Source organism: Ciona robusta, unplaced genomic scaffold (assembly GCF_009617815.1).
Source record: "Ciona robusta unplaced genomic scaffold, ASM961781v2 AP042746.1".
NCBI classification, from domain to species: domain Eukaryota; kingdom Metazoa; phylum Chordata; class Ascidiacea; order Phlebobranchia; family Cionidae; genus Ciona; species Ciona robusta.
The window spans coordinates 65001-84183 of record NW_028323125.1 but is presented as its reverse complement, the minus strand read 5'-3'; the positions used below and the strand labels follow the sequence as shown (position 1 = coordinate 84183).

General features: G+C 36.1%; 4 long non-coding RNA genes and 1 pseudogene across 4 annotated transcripts; all 5 read right to left on the bottom strand.

Annotated features, from left to right (window-relative positions):
- Positions 1-3379: 3379 nt before the first annotated feature.
- LOC149723522 (uncharacterized) lies at positions 3380-4685 on the bottom strand. Its single transcript, XR_016386918.1, has 2 exons — positions 3709-4685; positions 3380-3467 (listed from the first exon to the last, which is right to left on the bottom strand). It is a non-coding gene; the product is annotated as an uncharacterized LOC149723522 (long non-coding RNA).
- Positions 4686-9427: 4742 nt separating this feature from the next.
- On the bottom strand, positions 9428-10664 carry LOC149723521 (uncharacterized). Its single transcript, XR_016386919.1, has 2 exons — positions 9757-10664; positions 9428-9515 (listed from the first exon to the last, which is right to left on the bottom strand). It is a non-coding gene; the product is annotated as an uncharacterized LOC149723521 (long non-coding RNA).
- A 2649-nt stretch (positions 10665-13313) lies between these two features.
- Positions 13314-14309, bottom strand: LOC149723520 (uncharacterized). Its single transcript, XR_016386920.1, has 2 exons — positions 13643-14309; positions 13314-13401 (listed from the first exon to the last, which is right to left on the bottom strand). It is a non-coding gene; the product is annotated as an uncharacterized LOC149723520 (long non-coding RNA).
- Positions 14310-15714: 1405 nt separating this feature from the next.
- On the bottom strand, positions 15715-16412 carry LOC149723519 (uncharacterized). The gene is made up of 2 exons (XR_016386923.1): positions 16044-16412; positions 15715-15802 (listed from the first exon to the last, which is right to left on the bottom strand). It is a non-coding gene; the product is annotated as an uncharacterized LOC149723519 (long non-coding RNA).
- A 2271-nt stretch (positions 16413-18683) lies between these two features.
- LOC149723518 (large subunit ribosomal RNA) overlaps positions 18684-19183 on the bottom strand; it is a 2249-nt pseudogene continuing 1749 nt past the window's right edge.

The following is a 19183-nucleotide window of genomic DNA, read 5'->3' as shown; positions in this document are numbered from 1 at the left end:
TCGAACTCATGTAAGCAAAAAGGATCTGCCAAAATATCATCTACTTGTTGGGTTGCGCTAACCTTTTGGGTGGCTTTACTTGACTTGAACAAAACCCCTGCGTCATAGCTGTTCGAAGATTTTCTTTACTCCAAACCCCGGACTCCAACCCGTAGGCCATCCCCATACGCTTTAGTACTTCGATACTGTTGCGGATTTTTTCGGCTTTCCAGAGAAGTGAAACCCTACTGTCTCTGTAATAATATGGATCAAGCATTAGGCTATATAAACAACAGGGTTCTGCCAAACCTAAAATCAAATGTTCAATGCATCACAATTCTGTTTCAAGACCGAACTGCATATTAAGACTAGATATTTCTATTGCTTCAGTTGTTTTACAAATTCATTATGGCCACAAGGTTGCACACATATTAACGGTATAATAATACGTTGCAATTTTATTTACACACAATACCACACCTACACATGAACATCCAGCAATCACATAGGCCAAACAAAAATTAAATCAGTTTCCTTCATTCTTTTAGACACATCAACATTAATTAAAGGAAAGGCATTGTTTAAATATACTGCCCCCACAAGCAGTTTTATATACTCACAAGCTTTATCTGTTCTTTGTGTAATCTCGTTTTGTTAAATCAGTTTCTTTCATTCTTTGAGACACACCAACATTAATTAAAAGGAAAGGCATTGTTTAAATATACTGCCCCCACAAGCAGTTTTATATACTCACAAGCTTTATCTGTTCTTTGTGTAATCTCGTTTTGGTGATGTAAACTTTGTTTACGTTTTTAAGACAACTGCAGGTCCTAATTTTTTTATTAATACGTTTCGGTTTGTTCCCTTCTAACGCAGCTTGCAGCTACACTGTTGGTAACAAATGATCTCATTGTAAAATCGGATTCGTATCTTTGTTAAAGCGTTTTTTTAGATTACTGCTTCTCCCAATGAAAGTTTAGTTTGTCACTTGTGTAATCCCGTCTTGGAGATGTAAACATTGTTTACTCTTTATTATGTTTACAAGTCGTTATTTGTATTATTATTTTGCGGTTTTAACATTGCTTGCCGCTACTGAATCTCACTGCTGAAATCGTATCTTTTTCATAGCGATTTTTGCATCACTGGTTCTTGTTTCAGACAAAATAGTACGGACATCGGAAAAGACAGAGGCGTGCTTGTGATAATATACTGCTACAATATGGCATTGTTGAAGTTGGTTAACGTCTCCACTGTTTTTACACTTTGCACTGCGAAGGTTCTCCTGTGAACAACTAACGATCACGCATACAAAGCGACCCCATGGGTGCGTGGTGGAACAGCTGAAATTTTCATTCCTAAACTTTAACATCCAAACCACTCTTCTAAAAACAGTGTCAAACATAGACTTTATTATATTTTAACTTTCGATTGAACGTAGCTACATAATATGCTTGGGGAATCAGCACTTTTTTCCTATTAGTTTGTTTGAAGCACTTTTTGTATTAGAATGTTTTCATTGCGTCTCACCGATACCGACTGTACATTTTTCACTTTCATGGCTCCGACCCCCAACATTTACTCCACTGCACCCGACCTCCATCTCTAGGGCCCCGATCTCTATGTAAAAAATACAGCGTGTAACAACTACGAACATCTGGAAAGACAAAGGTTTTTCTCCATAACAATTTCCACTGCTAGGAACTTTGTAATATGGCTGAAAAACAAAGTATGGATGTGAGGCTTTAAAGGATATTAGTTATCATGTCTGGTGCTGTGGCACAGAGCGTGCCTGCTTCTTCTAACCTAGAGGTTATGGGTTCAAGGCTCGTCGCTGCTTCAACAGTGGGTGTATGTTTAATCGGGAAGACAAAGAGTTGTCCCATGGTGCTTCTTACCAGAGAGTAGCTTGTGTAGTCCATACAAACAAGCAGAACCAATGCATATTGCACCGCCAGGTTAATTAATGAGGTTTCCAACCGAAAAGGGGGTAATTGCATTTTACCAATTTCATTTTAGTACTTTTTACTTTTGAAGGGACAACGAAAAAAAATGAGTTTCAAAACCGCAAATTCCACCGCTGGAGTAAAATAAATAGGCCGTGGCGCATTTTTGTATGGGATTTCCCATTAAGAATATACCACTCAACTTTGATCGTTTCCAGCTTCCGAAAAAGTAAAGAATACTCAAATTGTATTTCTGATTGGGTATTAATGAAGAATGCTTCTTTTTCAAAACCGTATAAAGAAAATTTGTAAAACATAGACCCTATACCTTTCAATTTTCGATTGAACGTAGCTACATAACATGCTGACTCGGCACTTTTTTCTTATTAGTTTGGTATAAGCGCTTTCTTTGTATTAGAATGTTCATTATGTCTCACTAAAATACCTACTGCCCATTTTTTTTATAAAAAAAACAGTTTTTCGTGTTTAACGTTAGGAATGAATATATGCCGAGTCAGCATATTCCGGCATTTCACCGACACTATTGAGCACAGATGTTAGCATTGCCATCCATAAAGCAATCAAGCTCGGCTTTCCAGAGAAGTGAAAGCCTACTGTCTCCGTAATAATATGGAACCAGCATTAGGCTGCATAAACAACAGGGTTCTGCCAAACCCAAAATCAAAAGTTCAATGCATCACAATCCTGTTTCAAGACCGAACTGCATATTAAGACTAGATGTTTCTATTGCTTCTGTTATGTTTTTACAAATATATTATGGCCACAAGGTTGCACACATATTAACGGTGTAACAACATTACCACACCTACACATTAACATCCAGCAATAACATTAGGCCACACAAAAGTTAAAACAGTTTCCTCTATTCTTTTGGACACATCAACAGTGATTACAGGAAACACATTGTTTAAATGTACTGCCCCCACAAGCAGTATTATATACTCAATGGCAGAAGCTTTATCCGTTCTTTGTGTAATCTCGTTTTGGTGACGTAAACTTTGTTTACGTTTTTTTCAAGATCATTGCAAGTCCTAATTTATATTAATAAGTTTCGGTTTGTTCCCTTCTAACTCAGCTTGCAGCTGCACTGTTGGTAACAAATGATCTTATTGTAAAATCGAATTCGTACTTCTGTTAAAGCGTTTTTTTTTAGATTAAGGCTTCTCTCAATGAAAGTTTTATTGTCACTTGTGTAATCCCGTCTTGGTGATGTAAACATTGTTTACACGTCTTTATTATGTTTACAAGTCGTTATTTGTATTATTATTTGGCGGTTCTAACGTTAAAATTTTAAACATCGTAAGAACAGGAGACGTTTTTTATTGACCTTATATAAAACAAGCACTAATTCATGTCATAAAATTATCCAAAACATACGCCCCAGCCAAATTAACTCTAAACACATAACCCTCAGCCAGATTTTGAAGAGACAAATGTACAACGCATTGCGGTTTATTGGCATTTGTCAAAAGTTGGTCTGTCTTCGGTTATCAAGCGGCTCGCTGAAAATTCCATGATTCCGTTCTAAAAATTCTTTAAAACGGCCATCATTATTTTCTAAAATAAAATTTCATTACTTTGATGAGGTGGTGGTTCACGATAGTTGGAATGCGTGTAAGCAAAAGCGGTCTTGCATATTAACATTTTTTGTTGCGTTGCGTTATATACTGCGAAAGTTATATTCTGCTTCTGTTTCCGTTATTTCGAACTCATGTAAGCAAAAAGGATCTGCCAAAATATCATCTACTTGTTGGGTTGCGCTAACCTTTTGGGTGGCTTTACTTGACTTGAACAAAACCCCTGCGTCATAGCTGTTCGAAGATTTTCTTTACTCCAAACCCCGGCCTCCAACCCGTAGGCCATCCCCATACGCTTTAGTACTTCGATACTGTTGCGGATTTTTTCGGCTTTCCAGAGAAGTGAAAGCCTACTGTCTCTGTAATAATATGGATCAAGCATTAGGCTATATAAACAATAGGGTTCTGCCAAACCTATAATCAAATGTTCAATGCATCACAATTCTGTTTCAAGACCGAACTGCATATTAAGACTAGATATTTCTATTGCTTCAGTTATGTTTTACAAATTCATTATGGCCACAAGGTTAAATACGTTGCAATTTTATTTACACACATTACCACACCTACACATGAACATCCAGCAATAACATAGGCCATACAAAAATTAAATCAGTTTCCTTCATTCTTTGAGACACACCAACATTAATTAAAGGAAAGGCATTGTTTAAATATACTGCCCCCACAAGCAGTTTTATATACTCACAAGCTTTATCTGTTCTTTGTGTAATCTCGTTTTGGTGATGTAAACTTTGTTTACGTTTTTAAGATAACTGCAAGTCCTAATTTTTTAATAATACGTTTCGGTTTGTTCCCTTCTAACGCAGCTTGCAGCTACACTGTTGGTAACAAATGATCTCATTGTAAAATCGGATTCGTATCTTTGTTAAAGCGTTTTTTTAGATAACTGCTTCTCCCAATGAAAGTTTAGTTTGTCACTTGTGTAATCCCGTCTTGGTGATGTAAACATTTTTTACTCTTTATTATGTTTACAAGTCGTTATTTGTATTATTATTTTGCGGTTTTAACGTTGCTTGCCGCTACTTAATCTCACTGCTGAAATCGTATCTTTTTCATAGCGATTTTTGCATCACTGGTTCTTGTTTCATACAAAATAGTACGGACATCGGAAAAGACAGAGGTGAGCTTGTGATAATATACTGCTGCAATATGGCATTGTTGAAGTTGGTTAACGTCTCCACTGTTTTTACACCTTTGCACTGCGAAGGTTCTCCTGTGAACAACTAACGATCACGCATACAAAGCTACCCCATGGGTGCGTGGTGGAACAGCTGAAATTTTCATTCCTAAACTTTAACATCCAAACCACTCTTCTAAAAACAGTGTCAAACATAGACTTTATTATATTTTAACTTTCGATTGAACGTAGCTACATAATATGCTGGGTGAATCAGCACTTTTTCCTATTAGTTTGTTTGAAGCACTTTTTGTATTAGAATGTTTTCATTGCGTCTCACCGATACCGACTGTACATTTTTCACTTTCATGGCTCCGACCCCCAACATTTACTATTTCTATTGCTTCAGTTATGTTTTACAAATTCATTATGGCCACAAGGTTGCACACATATTAACGGTATAATAATACGTTGCAATTTTATTTACACACATTACCACACCTACCCATGAACATCCAGCAATAACATAGGCCATACAAAAATTAAATCAGTTTTCTTCATTCTTTGAGACACACCAACATTAATTAAAGGAAAGGCATTGTTTAAATATACTGCCCCCACAAGCAGTTTTATATACTCACAAGCTTTATCTGTTCTTTGTGTAATCTCGTTTTGGTGATGTAAACTTTGTTTACGTTTTTAAGATAACTGCAAGTCCTAATTTTTTAATAATACGTTTCGGTTTGTTCCCTTCTAACGCAGCTTGCAGCTGCACTGTTGGTAACAAATGATCTTATTGTAAAATCGAATTCGTATCTTTGTTAAAGCGTTTTTTTTTAGATTAAGGCTTCTCCCAATGAAAGTTTTATTGTCACTTGTGTAATCCCGTCTTGGTGATGTAAACATTGTTTGCACGTCTTTATTATGTTTACAAGTCGTTATTTGTATTATTCTTTTGCGGTTCTAACGTTAAAATTTTAAACATCGTAAGAACAGGAGACGTTTTTTATTGACCTTATATAAAACAAGCAATAATTCATGTCATAAAATTATCCAAAACATACGCCCCAGCCAAATTAATTCTAAACACATAACCCTCAGCCAGATTTTAAGGAGACGAATGTACAACGCATTGCGGTTTATTGGCATTTGTCAAAAGTTGGTCTGTCTTCGGTTATCAAGCGGCTCGCTGAAAATTCCATGATTCCGTTCCAAAAATTCGTTAAAACGGCCATCATTATTTTCTAAAATAAAATTTTATTACTTTGATGAGGTGGTGGTTCACGATAGTTGGAATGCGTGTAAGCAAAAGCGGTCTTGCATATTAACATTTTTTGTTGCGTTGCGTTATATACTGCGAAAGTTGTATTCTGCTTCTGTTTCCGTTATTTCGAACTCATGTAAGCAAAAAGGATCTGCCAAAATATCATCTACTTGTTGGGTTGCGCTAACCTTTTGGGTGGCTTTACTTGACTTGAACAAAACCCCTGCGTCATAGCTGTTCGAAGATTTTCTTTACTCCAAACCCCGGACTCCAACCCGTAGGCCATCCCCATACGCTTTAGTACTTCGATACTGTTGCGGATTTTTTCGGCTTTCCAGAGAAGTGAAACCCTACTGTCTCTGTAATAATATGGATCAAGCATTAGGCTATATAAACAACAGGGTTCTGCCAAACCTAAAATCAAATGTTCAATGCATCACAATTCTGTTTCAAGACCGAACTGCATATTAAGACTAGATATTTCTATTGCTTCAGTTGTTTTACAAATTCATTATGGCCACAAGGTTGCACACATATTAACGGTATAATAATACGTTGCAATTTTATTTACACACAATACCACACCTACACATGAACATCCAGCAATCACATAGGCCAAACAAAAATTAAATCAGTTTCCTTCATTCTTTTAGACACATCAACATTAATTAAAGGAAAGGCATTGTTTAAATATACTGCCCCCACAAGCAGTTTTATATACTCACAAGCTTTATCTGTTCTTTGTGTAATCTCGTTTTGTTAAATCAGTTTCTTTCATTCTTTGAGACACACCAACATTAATTAAAAGGAAAGGCATTGTTTAAATATACTGCCCCCACAAGCAGTTTTATATACTCACAAGCTTTATCTGTTCTTTGTGTAATCTCGTTTTGGTGATGTAAACTTTGTTTACGTTTTTAAGACAACTGCAGGTCCTAATTTTTTTATTAATACGTTTCGGTTTGTTCCCTTCTAACGCAGCTTGCAGCTACACTGTTGGTAACAAATGATCTCATTGTAAAATCGGATTCGTATCTTTGTTAAAGCGTTTTTTTAGATTACTGCTTCTCCCAATGAAAGTTTAGTTTGTCACTTGTGTAATCCCGTCTTGGAGATGTAAACATTGTTTACTCTTTATTATGTTTACAAGTCGTTATTTGTATTATTATTTTGCGGTTTTAACATTGCTTGCCGCTACTGAATCTCACTGCTGAAATCGTATCTTTTTCATAGCGATTTTTGCATCACTGGTTCTTGTTTCAGACAAAATAGTACGGACATCGGAAAAGACAGAGGCGTGCTTGTGATAATATACTGCTACAATATGGCATTGTTGAAGTTGGTTAACGTCTCCACTGTTTTTACACTTTGCACTGCGAAGGTTCTCCTGTGAACAACTAACGATCACGCATACAAAGCGACCCCATGGGTGCGTGGTGGAACAGCTGAAATTTTCATTCCTAAACTTTAACATCCAAACCACTCTTCTAAAAACAGTGTCAAACATAGACTTTATTATATTTTAACTTTCGATTGAACGTAGCTACATAATATGCTTGGGGAATCAGCACTTTTTTCCTATTAGTTTGTTTGAAGCACTTTTTGTATTAGAATGTTTTCATTGCGTCTCACCGATACCGACTGTACATTTTTCACTTTCATGGCTCCGACCCCCAACATTTACTCCACTGCACCCGACCTCCATCTCTAGGGCCCCGATCTCTATGTAAAAAATACAGCGTGTAACAACTACGAACATCTGGAAAGACAAAGGTTTTTCTCCATAACAATTTCCACTGCTAGGAACTTTGTAATATGGCTGAAAAACAAAGTATGGATGTGAGGCTTTAAAGGATATTAGTTATCATGTCTGGTGCTGTGGCACAGAGCGTGCCTGCTTCTTCTAACCTAGAGGTTATGGGTTCAAGGCTCGTCGCTGCTTCAACAGTGGGTGTATGTTTAATCGGGAAGACAAAGAGTTGTCCCATGGTGCTTCTTACCAGAGAGTAGCTTGTGTAGTCCATACAAACAAGCAGAACCAATGCATATTGCACCGCCAGGTTAATTAATGAGGTTTCCAACCGAAAAGGGGGTAATTGCATTTTACCAATTTCATTTTAGTACTTTTTACTTTTGAAGGGACAACGAAAAAAAATGAGTTTCAAAACCGCAAATTCCACCGCTGGAGTAAAATAAATAGGCCGTGGCGCATTTTTGTATGGGATTTCCCATTAAGAATATACCACTCAACTTTGATCGTTTCCAGCTTCCGAAAAAGTAAAGAATACTCAAATTGTATTTCTGATTGGGTATTAATGAAGAATGCTTCTTTTTCAAAACCGTATAAAGAAAATTTGTAAAACATAGACCCTATACCTTTCAATTTTCGATTGAACGTAGCTACATAACATGCTGACTCGGCACTTTTTTCTTATTAGTTTGGTATAAGCGCTTTCTTTGTATTAGAATGTTCATTATGTCTCACTAAAATACCTACTGCCCATTTTTTTTATAAAAAAAACAGTTTTTCGTGTTTAACGTTAGGAATGAATATATGCCGAGTCAGCATATTCCGGCATTTCACCGACACTATTGAGCACAGATGTTAGCATTGCCATCCATAAAGCAATCAAGCTCGGCTTTCCAGAGAAGTGAAAGCCTACTGTCTCCGTAATAATATGGAACCAGCATTAGGCTGCATAAACAACAGGGTTCTGCCAAACCCAAAATCAAAAGTTCAATGCATCACAATCCTGTTTCAAGACCGAACTGCATATTAAGACTAGATGTTTCTATTGCTTCTGTTATGTTTTTACAAATATATTATGGCCACAAGGTTGCACACATATTAACGGTGTAACAACATTACCACACCTACACATTAACATCCAGCAATAACATTAGGCCACACAAAAGTTAAAACAGTTTCCTCTATTCTTTTGGACACATCAACAGTGATTACAGGAAACACATTGTTTAAATGTACTGCCCCCACAAGCAGTATTATATACTCAATGGCAGAAGCTTTATCCGTTCTTTGTGTAATCTCGTTTTGGTGACGTAAACTTTGTTTACGTTTTTTTCAAGATCATTGCAAGTCCTAATTTATATTAATAAGTTTCGGTTTGTTCCCTTCTAACTCAGCTTGCAGCTGCACTGTTGGTAACAAATGATCTTATTGTAAAATCGAATTCGTACTTCTGTTAAAGCGTTTTTTTTTAGATTAAGGCTTCTCTCAATGAAAGTTTTATTGTCACTTGTGTAATCCCGTCTTGGTGATGTAAACATTGTTTACACGTCTTTATTATGTTTACAAGTCGTTATTTGTATTATTATTTGGCGGTTCTAACGTTAAAATTTTAAACATCGTAAGAACAGGAGACGTTTTTTATTGACCTTATATAAAACAAGCACTAATTCATGTCATAAAATTATCCAAAACATACGCCCCAGCCAAATTAACTCTAAACACATAACCCTCAGCCAGATTTTGAAGAGACAAATGTACAACGCATTGCGGTTTATTGGCATTTGTCAAAAGTTGGTCTGTCTTCGGTTATCAAGCGGCTCGCTGAAAATTCCATGATTCCGTTCTAAAAATTCTTTAAAACGGCCATCATTATTTTCTAAAATAAAATTTCATTACTTTGATGAGGTGGTGGTTCACGATAGTTGGAATGCGTGTAAGCAAAAGCGGTCTTGCATATTAACATTTTTTGTTGCGTTGCGTTATATACTGCGAAAGTTATATTCTGCTTCTGTTTCCGTTATTTCGAACTCATGTAAGCAAAAAGGATCTGCCAAAATATCATCTACTTGTTGGGTTGCGCTAACCTTTTGGGTGGCTTTACTTGACTTGAACAAAACCCCTGCGTCATAGCTGTTCGAAGATTTTCTTTACTCCAAACCCCGGCCTCCAACCCGTAGGCCATCCCCATACGCTTTAGTACTTCGATACTGTTGCGGATTTTTTCGGCTTTCCAGAGAAGTGAAAGCCTACTGTCTCTGTAATAATATGGATCAAGCATTAGGCTATATAAACAATAGGGTTCTGCCAAACCTATAATCAAATGTTCAATGCATCACAATTCTGTTTCAAGACCGAACTGCATATTAAGACTAGATATTTCTATTGCTTCAGTTATGTTTTACAAATTCATTATGGCCACAAGGTTAAATACGTTGCAATTTTATTTACACACATTACCACACCTACACATGAACATCCAGCAATAACATAGGCCATACAAAAATTAAATCAGTTTCCTTCATTCTTTGAGACACACCAACATTAATTAAAGGAAAGGCATTGTTTAAATATACTGCCCCCACAAGCAGTTTTATATACTCACAAGCTTTATCTGTTCTTTGTGTAATCTCGTTTTGGTGATGTAAACTTTGTTTACGTTTTTAAGATAACTGCAAGTCCTAATTTTTTAATAATACGTTTCGGTTTGTTCCCTTCTAACGCAGCTTGCAGCTACACTGTTGGTAACAAATGATCTCATTGTAAAATCGGATTCGTATCTTTGTTAAAGCGTTTTTTTAGATAACTGCTTCTCCCAATGAAAGTTTAGTTTGTCACTTGTGTAATCCCGTCTTGGTGATGTAAACATTTTTTACTCTTTATTATGTTTACAAGTCGTTATTTGTATTATTATTTTGCGGTTTTAACGTTGCTTGCCGCTACTTAATCTCACTGCTGAAATCGTATCTTTTTCATAGCGATTTTTGCATCACTGGTTCTTGTTTCATACAAAATAGTATGGACATCGGAAAAGACAGAGGTGAGCTTGTGATAATATACTGCTGCAATATGGCATTGTTGAAGTTGGTTAACGTCTCCACTGTTTTTACACCTTTGCACTGCGAAGGTTCTCCTGTGAACAACTAACGATCACGCATACAAAGCTACCCCATGGGTGCGTGGTGGAACAGCTGAAATTTTCATTCCTAAACTTTAACATCCAAACCACTCTTCTAAAAACAGTGTCAAACATAGACTTTATTATATTTTAACTTTCGATTGAACGTAGCTACATAATATGCTGGGTGAATCAGCACTTTTTCCTATTAGTTTGTTTGAAGCACTTTTTGTATTAGAATGTTTTCATTGCGTCTCACCGATACCGACTGTACATTTTTCACTTTCATGGCTCCGACCCCCAACATTTACTATTTCTATTGCTTCAGTTATGTTTTACAAATTCATTATGGCCACAAGGTTGCACACATATTAACGGTATAATAATACGTTGCAATTTTATTTACACACATTACCACACCTACCCATGAACATCCAGCAATAACATAGGCCATACAAAAATTAAATCAGTTTTCTTCATTCTTTGAGACACACCAACATTAATTAAAGGAAAGGCATTGTTTAAATATACTGCCCCCACAAGCAGTTTTATATACTCACAAGCTTTATCTGTTCTTTGTGTAATCTCGTTTTGGTGATGTAAACTTTGTTTACGTTTTTAAGATAACTGCAAGTCCTAATTTTTTAATAATACGTTTCGGTTTGTTCCCTTCTAACGCAGCTTGCAGCTGCACTGTTGTTAACAAATGATCTTATTGTAAAATCGAATTCGTATCTTTGTTAAAGCGTTTTTTTTTTAGATTAAGGCTTCTCCCAATGAAAGTTTTATTGTCACTTGTGTAATCCCGTCTTGGTGATGTAAACATTGTTTGCACGTCTTTATTATGTTTACAAGTCGTTATTTGTATTATTCTTTTGCGGTTCTAACGTTAAAATTTTAAACATCGTAAGAACAGGAGACGTTTTTTATTGACCTTATATAAAACAAGCAATAATTCATGTCATAAAATTATCCAAAACATACGCCCCAGCCAAATTAATTCTAAACACATAACCCTCAGCCAGATTTTGAAGAGACGAATGTACAACGCATTGCGGTTTATTGGCATTTGTCAAAAGTTGGTCAGTCTTCGGTTATCAAGCGGCTCGCTGAAAATTCCATGATTCCGTTCTAAAAATTCGTTAAAACGGCCATCATTATTTTCTAAAATAAAATTTTATTACTTTGATGAGGTGGTGGTTCACGATAGTTGGAATGCGTGTAAGCAAAAGCGGTCTTGCATATTAACATTTTTTGTTGCGTTGCGTTATATACTGCGAAAGTTGTATTCTGCTTCTGTTTCCGTTATTTCGAACTCATGTAAGCAAAAAGGATCTGCCAAAATATCATCTACTTGTTGGGTTGCGCTAACCTTTTGGGTGGCTTTACTTGACTTGAACAAAACCCCTGCGTCATAGCTGTTCGAAGATTTTCTTTACTCCAAACCCCGGACTCCAACCCGTAGGCCATCCCCATACGCTTTAGTACTTCGATACTGTTGCGGATTTTTTCGGCTTTCCAGAGAAGTGAAACCCTACTGTCTCTGTAATAATATGGATCAAGCATTAGGCTATATAAACAACAGGGTTCTGCCAAACCTAAAATCAAATGTTCAATGCATCACAATTCTGTTTCAAGACCGAACTGCATATTAAGACTAGATATTTCTATTGCTTCAGTTATGTTTTACAAATTCATTATGGCCACAAGGTTGCACACATATTAACGGTATAATAATACGTTGCAATTTTATTTACACACAATACCACACCTACACATGAACATCCAGCAATCACATAGGCCAAACAAAAATTAAATCAGTTTCCTTCATTCTTTTAGACACATCAACATTAATTAAAGGAAAGGCATTGTTTAAATATACTGCCCCCACAAGCAGTTTTATATACTCACAAGCTTTATCTGTTCTTTGTGTAATCTCGTTTTGTTAAATCAGTTTCTTTCATTCTTTAAGACACACCAACATTAATTAAAGGAAAGGCATTGTTTAAATATACTGCCCCCACAAGCAGTTTTATATACTCACAAGCTTTATCTGTTCTTTGTGTAATCTCGTTTTGGTGATGTAAACTTTGTTTACGTTTTTAAGACAACTGCAGGTCCTAATTTTTTATTAATACGTTTCGGTTTGTTCCCTTCTAACGCAGCTTGCAGCTACACTGTTGGTAACAAATGATCTTATTGTAAAATCGAATTCGTACTTCTGTTAAAGCGTTTTTTTTTAGATTAAGGCTTCTCTCAATGAAAGTTTTATTGTCACTTGTGTAATCCCGTCTTGGTGATGTAAACATTGTTTACACGTCTTTATTATGTTTACAAGTCGTTATTTGTATTATTATTTGGCGGTTCTAACGTTAAAATTTTAAACATCGTAAGAACAGGAGACGTTGTTTATTGACCTTATATAAAACAAGCACTAATTCATGTCATAAAATTATCCAAAACATACGCCCCAGCCAAATTAACTCTAAACACATAACCCTCAGCCAGATTTTGAAGAGACAAATGTACAACGCATTGCGGTTTATTGGCATTTGTCAAAAGTTGGTCTGTCTTCGGTTATCAAGCGGCTCGCTGAAAATTCCATGATTCCGTTCTAAAAATTCTTTAAAACGGCCATCATTATTTTCTAAAATAAAATTTCATTACTTTGATGAGGTGGTGGTTCACGATAGTTGGAATGCGTGTAAGCAAAAGCGGTCTTGCATATTAACATTTTTTGTTGCGTTGCGTTATATACTGCGAAAGTTATATTCTGCTTCTGTTTCCGTTATTTCGAACTCATGTAAGCAAAAAGGATCTGCCAAAATATCATCTACTTGTTGGGTTGCGCTAACCTTTTGGGTGGCTTTACTTGACTTGAACAAAACCCCTGCGTCATAGCTGTTCGAAGATTTTCTTTACTCCAAACCCCGGCCTCCAACCCGTAGGCCATCCCCATACGCTTTAGTACTTCGATACTGTTGCGGATTTTTTCGGCTTTCCAGAGAAGTGAAAGCCTACTGTCTCTGTAATAATATGGATCAAGCATTAGGCTATATAAACAATAGGGTTCTGCCAAACCTATAATCAAATGTTCAATGCATCACAATTCTGTTTCAAGACCGAACTGCATATTAAGACTAGATATTTCTATTGCTTCAGTTATGTTTTACAAATTCATTATGGCCACAAGGTTAAATACGTTGCAATTTTATTTACACACATTACCACACCTACACATGAACATCCAGCAATAACATAGGCCATACAAAAATTAAATCAGTTTCCTTCATTCTTTGAGACACACCAACATTAATTAAAGGAAAGGCATTGTTTAAATATACTGCCCCCACAAGCAGTTTTATATACTCACAAGCTTTATCTGTTCTTTGTGTAATCTCGTTTTGGTGATGTAAACTTTGTTTACGTTTTTAAGATAACTGCAAGTCCTAATTTTTTAATAATACGTTTCGGTTTGTTCCCTTCTAACGCAGCTTGCAGCTACACTGTTGGTAACAAATGATCTCATTGTAAAATCGGATTCGTATCTTTGTTAAAGCGTTTTTTAGATAACTGCTTCTCCCAATGAAAGTTTAGTTTGTCACTTGTGTAATCCCGTCTTGGTGATGTAAACATTTTTTACTCTTTATTATGTTTACAAGTCGTTATTTGTATTATTATTTTGCGGTTTTAACGTTGCTTGCCGCTACTTAATCTCACTGCTGAAATCGTATCTTTTTCATAGCGATTTTTGCATCACTGGTTCTTGTTTCATACAAAATAGTACGGACATCGGAAAAGACAGAGGTGAGCTTGTGATAATATACTGCTGCAATATGGCATTGTTGAAGTTGGTTAAAGTCTCCACTGTTTTTACACCTTTGCACTGCGAAGGTTCTCCTGTGAACAACTAACGATCACGCATACAAAGCTACCCCATGGGTGCGTGGTGGAACAGCTGAAATTTTCATTCCTAAACTTTAACATCCAAACCACTCTTCTAAAAACAGTGTCAAACATAGACTTTATTATATTTTAACTTTCGATTGAATGTAGCTACATAATATGCTGGGTGAATCAGCACTTTTTCCTATTAGTTTGTTTGAAGCACTTTTTGTATTAGAATGTTTTCATTGCGTCTCACCGATACCGACTGTACATTTTTCACTTTCATGGCTCCGACCCCCAACATTTACTATTTCTATTGCTTCAGTTATGTTTTACAAATTCATTATGGCCACAAGGTTGCACACATATTAACGGTATAATAATACGTTGCAATTTTATTTACACACATTACCACACCTACCCATGAACATCCAGCAATAACATAGGCCATACAAAAATTAAATCAGTTTTCTTCATTCTTTGAGACACACCAACATTAATTAAAGGAAAGGCATTGTTTAAATATACTGCCCCACAAGCAGTTTTATATACTCACAAGCTTTATCTGTTCTTTGTGTAATCTCGTTTTGGTGATGTAAACTTTGTTTACGTTTTTAAGATAACTGCAAGTCCTAATTTTTTAATAATACGTTTCGGTTTGTTCCCTTCTAACGCAGCTTGCAGCTGCACTGTTGTTAACAAATGATCTTATTGTAAAATCGAATTCGTATCTTTGTTAAAGCGTTTTTTTTTTAGATTAAGGCTTCTCCCAATGAAAGTTTTATTGTCACTTGTGTAATCCCGTCTTGGTGATGTAAACATTGTTTGCACGTCTTTATTATGTTTACAAGTCGTTATTTGTATTATTCTTTTGCGGTTCTAACGTTAAAATTTTAAACATCGTAAGAACAGGAGACGTTTTTTATTGACCTTATATAAAACAAGCAATAATTCATGTCATAAAATTATCCAAAACATACGCCCCAGCCAAATTAATTCTAAACACATAACCCTCAGCCAGATTTTGAAGAGACGAATGTACAACGCATTGCGGTTTATTGGCATTTGTCAAAAGTTGGTCTGTCTTCGGTTATCAAGCGGCTCGCTGAAAATTCCATGATTCCGTTCTAAAAATTCGTTAAAACGGCCATCATTATTTTCTAAAATAAAATTTTATTACTTTGATGAGGTGGTGGTTCACGATAGTTGCAATGCGTGTAAGCAAAAGCGGTCTTGCATATTAACATTTTTTGTTGCGTTGCGTTATATACTGCGAAAGTTGTATTCTGCTTCTGTTTCCGTTATTTCGAACTCATGTAAGCAAAAAGGATCTGCCAAAATATCATCTACTAGTTGGGTTGCGCTAACCTTTTGGGTGGCTTTACTTGACTTGAACAAAACCCCTGCGTCATAGCTGTTCGAAGATTTTCTTTACTCCAAACCCCGGACTCCAACCCGTAGGCCATCCCCATACGCTTTAGTACTTCGATACTGTTGCGGATTTTTTCGGCTTTCCAGAGAAGTGAAACCCTACTGTCTCTGTAATAATATGGATCAAGCATTAGGCTATATAAACAACAGGGTTCTGCCAAACCTAAAATCAAATGTTCAATGCATCACAATTCTGTTTCAAGACCGAACTGCATATTAAGACTAGATATTTCTATTGCTTCAGTTATGTTTTACAAATTCATTATGGCCACAAGGTTGCACACATATTAACGGTATAATAATACGTTGCAATTTTATTTACACACAATACCACACCTACACATGAACATCCAGCAATCACATAGGCCAAACAAAAATTAAATCAGTTTCCTTCATTCTTTTAGACACATCAACATTAATTAAAGGAAAGGCATTGTTTAAATATACTGCCCCCACAAGCAGTTTTATATACTCACAAGCTTTATCTGTTCTTTGTGTAATCTCGTTTTGTTAAATCAGTTTCTTTCATTCTTTAAGACACACCAACATTAATTAAAGGAAAGGCATTGTTTAAATATACTGCCCCCACAAGCAGTTTTATATACTCACAAGCTTTATCTGTTCTTTGTGTAATCTCGTTTTGGTGATGTAAACTTTGTTTACGTTTTTAAGACAACTGCAGGTCCTAATTTTTTATTAATACGTTTCGGTTTGTTCCCTTCTAACGCAGCTTGCAGCTACACTGTTGGTAACAAATGATCTCATTGTAAAATCGGATTCGTATCTTTGTTAAATCGTTTTTTTAGATTACTGCTTCTCCCAATGAAAGTTTAGTTTGTCACTTGTGTAATCCCGTCTTGGAGATGTAAACATTGTTTACTCTTTATTATGTTTACAAGTCGTTATTTGTATTATTATTTTGCGGTTTTAACATTGCTTGCCGCTACTGAATCTCACTGCTGAAATCGTATCTTTTTCATAGCGATTTTTGCATCACTGGTTCTTGTTTCAGACAAAATAGTACGGACATCGGAAAAGACAGAGGTGTGCTTGTGATAATATACTGCTACAATATGGCATTGTTGAAGTTGGTTAACGTCTCCACTGTTTTTACACTTTGCACTGCGAAGGTTCTCCTGTGAACAACTAACGATCACGCATACAAAGCGACCCCATGGGTGCGTGGTGGAACAGCTGAAATTTTCATTCCTAAACTTTAACATCCAAACCACTCTTCTAAAAACAGTGTCAAACATAGACTTTATTATATTTTAACTTTCGATTGAACGTAGCTACATAATATGCTTGGGGAATCAGCACTTTTTTCCTATTAGTTTGTTTGAAGCACTTTTTGTATTAGAATGTTTTCATTGCGTCTCACCGATACCGACTGTACATTTTTCACTTTCATGGCTCCGACCCCCAACATTTACTCCACTGCACCCGACCTCCATCTCTAGGGCCCCGATCTCTATGTAAAAAATACAGCGTGTAACAACTACGAACATCTAAATACAGCGTGTAACAACTACGAACATCTGGAAAGACAAAGGTTTTTCTCCATAACAATTTCCACTGCTAGGAACTTTGTAATATGGCTGAAAACAAAGTATGGATGTGAGGCTTTAAAGGATATTAGTTATCATGTCTGGTGCTGTGGCACATTCTTTTTCAAAACCGTATAAAAAATTTTTCTAAACATAGACCCTATACATTTCAATTTTCGATTGAACGTAGCTACATAATATGCTGACTCAGCACTTTTTTCTTATTAGTTTGGTATAAGCGCTTTCTTTATATTAAAATGTTCATTATGTCTCACTAAAATACCTACTGCCCATTTGTTTATAAAAAAGCCAGTTTTTCGTGTTTAACGTTAGGTATGAATATATGCCGAGTCAGCATATTCCGGCATTTCACCGACACTATTGAGCACAGATGTTAGCATTGCCATCCATAAAGCAATCAAGCTCGGCTTTCCAGAGAAGTGAAAGCCTACTGTCTTCGTAATAATATGGAACCAGCATTAGGCTGCATAAACAACAGGGTTCTGCCAAACCCAAAATCAAAAGTTCAATGCATCACAATCCTGTTTCAAGACCATGAACTGCGTTTTAAGACTAGATGTTTCTATTGCTTCTGTTATGTTTTTACAAATATATTATGGCCACAAGGTTGCACACATATTAACGGTGTAACAACATTACCACACCTACACATTAACATCCAGCAATAACATTAGGCCACACAAAAGCTAAATCAGTTTCCTCCATTCTTTTGGACACGTCAACAGTGATTACAGGAAACACATTGTTTAAATGTACTGCCCCCACAAGCAGTATTATATACTCAATGGCAGAAGCTTTATCCGTTCTTTGTGTAATCTCGTTTTGGTGACGTAAACTTTGTTTACGTTTTTTTCAAGATCATTGCAAGTCCTAATTTATATTAATACGTTTCGGTTTGTTTCCTTCTAACGCAGCTTGCAGTTGCACTGTTGGTAACAAATGATCTTAATGTAAAATCGAATTCGTATTTCTGTTAAAGCGTTTTTTTTTTAGATTAAGGCTTCTCCCAATGAAAGTTTTTTGTCACTTGTGTAATCCCGTCTTGGTGATGTAAACATTGTTTACACGTCTTTATTATGTTTACAAGTCGTTATTTGTCAGGAGACGTTTTTTATTGACCTTATATAAAACAAGCAATAATTCATGTCATAAAATTATCCAAAACATACGCCCCAGCCAAATTAATTCTAAACACATAACCCTCAGCCAATTTTGAAGAGACGAATGTACAACGCATTGCGGTTTATTGGCATTTGTCAAAAGTTGGTCTGTCTTCGGTTATCAAGCGGCTCGCTGAAAATTCCATGATTCCGTTCTAAAAATTCGTTAAAACGGCCATCATTATTTTCTAAAAAAAATTTTTATTACTTTGATGGGGTGGTGGTTGTCGAGGTTCGAGGTTCGGGAATATTAACCCGATTCCCTTTCGGTCCGCCGGGGCAACGCGAGCATCGCCCCGCTTCAGAACGGCCTTCGCCTATTCCTTAGGGTCGACTGACCCATGTTCAA